General features: G+C 42.8%; 1 pseudogene; it reads right to left on the bottom strand.

Annotated features, from left to right (window-relative positions):
• Positions 1-350: 350 nt before the first annotated feature.
• On the bottom strand, positions 351-1063 carry LOC121100940 (annotated as a pseudogene).
• Positions 1064-3293: the final 2230 nt, after the last annotated feature.

Below are 3293 nucleotides of genomic sequence, written 5' to 3'. Positions count from 1 at the left end.
CTGTAGCCTCATGTCCAGCACGCACTTAATGCTGCTTCTAGAAAGCTTGCACATTGAGCTGGGTCATCCTGTGATGCACAGTGAGTATAGCTGGGATTCCTGTGAAGGTTCAGATGTGAGCACCAGGATATTTGTAATTCATTGGTATTTAGGGACAGGAATTACCGTTTTCAGTGACTCTGTTTTTTGTGGATTTACTATATCTGCTTTCATGTTAGAAAATTTTCTAAGTCAGAGAGTGAAGAGGTGAGCACAGAATCATGTGTCCAGAGAAGGTCCCTGGGGGCAACTGCTCTGTGGAGAGGAAGCCCCAGACCCTGACAGGAAACCTGCCCACGACCTCCATCTGCAGCTGGTCCTGGGGCTTAAGGACAGAACTGGTGACTATTGTGCACCCCCTGCTGGTCCAGATCCCTTCTACAGTGAGGTTTGTGTCTGGGCTCACACTGATGTCCCCTCACTGTGTCACTCGCACAGTAATACACGGCCGTGTCTTCGACTCTGAGGCTGTTCATCTGCAGATACAGCGTGTTCTTGCCGTTGTCTCTGGAGATGGTGAATCGGCCCTTCACGGAGTCTGCGTAGCTTGTGCTACTTCCACCCCTATTAATGTATGCGACCCACTGCAGCCCCTTCCCTGGAGCCTGGCGGACCCAGCTCATATCGTAACTACTGAAAGTAAATCAGAGGCTGCACAGGAGAGTCTCGCTGAATCCAGAGGCTGCACAGGAGAGTCTCAGGGACCCCCCAGGCTTCACCAGGTCTCCCCCAGACTCCACCAGCTGCACCTCACACTGGACACCTGCAGACACAAGACATCCTGGTCAGGAAACTGTCACACACCCACTGTTTGTCTCCCTCAGATCCACTCACACACTCCATGTCTCTTGTTCAGCATGAGTTACCTTTTAAAAGAGCAACAAGGAAAACCCAGATGAGCAACGACTCCATGGTGAGCTCTCTGTGTTCTGTCCTGATACTGATTGGAACACCTGGAACCCTGGGTCTGGGGCTCCTCTCCCATCTGCAGAGTCAGGGTTGGGCTGTTTTAATCAGCAGAGGGAGGGCCCTATTTGCATGACCTCTGACTATATATTCAGCTTGGGATCTATGCTGACATGGAGGCCAGTAAACAGAACAGATGTGACTGCCTTTGTTTTGGTGGTGTTGACCACTTTTGAAAAATACTATATTTCATGATATAACTTTCCAGATTATATACTTGGCCTCCAGGTGCAACTTCAGTTTTCAGATATTCACACAAATCTTGTGGGACAGGTGTCATGTTATCCCATAAAGAACTCTAAACCTACACCCGGAATGTTAGAGGGTTTGTGAGGTGTGCAAGAGCATGTACAGGGTGAGAGTTAATCCCACTCTGGCCCTGTGCTCTTCCCACAGGACCTGCTGCCCCATGACCCACCTGGAGGACAGAGTGGCCAGTCTCCTGAGGAATGTGGAACTCTCTGTAGTGGGGACAGGATGATTTTACGTGCTCTAGAGTTTACCTGAAATATAGAGAGAATAAGCGTTCATGCAGGTGTATTTTCTAACATTTCAATATCTGTGTGTTCCTCCTGAGTCATCTCTCTTTGTAAGAATTGTGATGTGTGTGTTTGAAACGGGATGAACTGCACATATGCACAGTGCGTGATATTATATACACAGGTGTCACAATCAACATTGTCCAGAGTGAGCAAATCAATTCTCCCTAAAATTTCCTATATTTTCTTGGGAATTCCTTCTCTCTCTTCCCTTTCTCTCCTTGTCCTGACATATCTTGGGTATTTCTCATGTTACTTAGACTAGTTTTAATTTTGAAGAAATTATAGATGTGCAATTATAGTGTTTGTAATTTCATTTGTAGGAATTTATTTTATTTTTTTTTGCTCTGCATAAATCCTTGAAAATTCAACCAGATTTCTCTCTGCTGCACATCTGTTAATGTTTGGCAGCTTTCCTAAGAGTGAACATGGGAAAATTTTATTTTTTAAGTGGTTCTTGTGGATAGGGATTGTTTCCAGTTTTATTTTTTTATTCTTTTTATAATAATATTTTTTGAATTATGTTTGTCACCATACAGTACATCCCTAGTTTTTGATGTAAAGTTCCATGATTCATTAGTTGCATATAACACACAGTGCACCATGCAACACATGCCCTCCCTACTACCCATCACCAGCCTATCCCGTTTTAGATATTATAATAAACGTGCTTATCACCCTGCAGATGTAGATATGGAGCTCAGAGAATGTGTTATTAATGTGCTTTCCACAACAACTAAGCTGGAGAGGATGACGATGAACAGTCAATGCAGGAGTTTCTATGCCCTCTTGTGTTCATAAATTATGTAGATGTCTTCGAAAACTCCTCTTCAAACTTGAGAATATAATTAAAGTACAATTAGAACCAGGAATTCCCCTGGGAAGCCATCTGGCCCTGGAGTCTTTTTTTGACAGGTCTTTATTTCTGCTTCAAAATTCTTGCTGGATATGGGTCTGTTCAGATTATCTGTTTCCTTCTTTTTCAGTTTTGGTAGTTTATACGTTTCCAGGAATGTCTCCATTTCTTCCAGATTGTCCTAATTTATTGGTAAATAGTTGCTCATATTATGGTCTTAAAATTGTATTTCCTTGCTGTTGGTTGTGATCTGTACCCTTTCATTCACGATTTTGTTAATTTGGGTCCTTTCTCTTTTCCTTTGGATAAGTCTGCTTTGGATATTATACAAATTAACAGTTGTTACAAAGAACCAGATTCTAGGTTCTTTGATCTGTTTTGCTGCTCTTCTGGTTTCTATTTCACTGCTTTCTGCTCTGATCATTATTATTTCTCTCCTCCTGCTTGGTTAATGCTTTTTTTTTGTTTTCTCCCGAACTCCCATTAGGGTAAAGTTTACTTTCCATATTGACAATGTTAGCTTGCATATTTGACATTTTTGTACATTTTTGCAAGATTCTTGTATTGCCATGTATTTCCTACTTAGGATCACCTTTGCTGTATCCCAAAGGTTTCAAACAGCTGTGTTTCCCTTTCCTTAGTTTTTCTGAATTTTTAAATTCTTCTTTAATTTCCTCATTGACCCAGTCATTATTTAGTAGTATGGTCTTTAAGCTCCAAGTGTTTGAGTTTCCCCTTCTTTACATACCAACCTCTGTAGACTCGGGAGCCAAGCTCCTACCCATTGCATCTCCTGTGGGGGATGGTGAGTCTTCGTGATTGTGCTTCTGGTGATTTTGCACATGGGAGCACGTGCGCTTTCCTCGCTGATCCTTTCCCTGCAGCTCCCAGGT

This window comes from Ursus maritimus, unplaced genomic scaffold (assembly GCF_017311325.1).
Source record: "Ursus maritimus isolate PB19 unplaced genomic scaffold, ASM1731132v1 scaffold_594, whole genome shotgun sequence".
NCBI classification, from domain to species: Eukaryota; Metazoa; Chordata; class Mammalia; order Carnivora; family Ursidae; genus Ursus; species Ursus maritimus.
The sequence above is the reverse complement of the archived record's forward strand: the minus strand, read 5'-3'. Positions and strand labels throughout refer to the sequence as shown.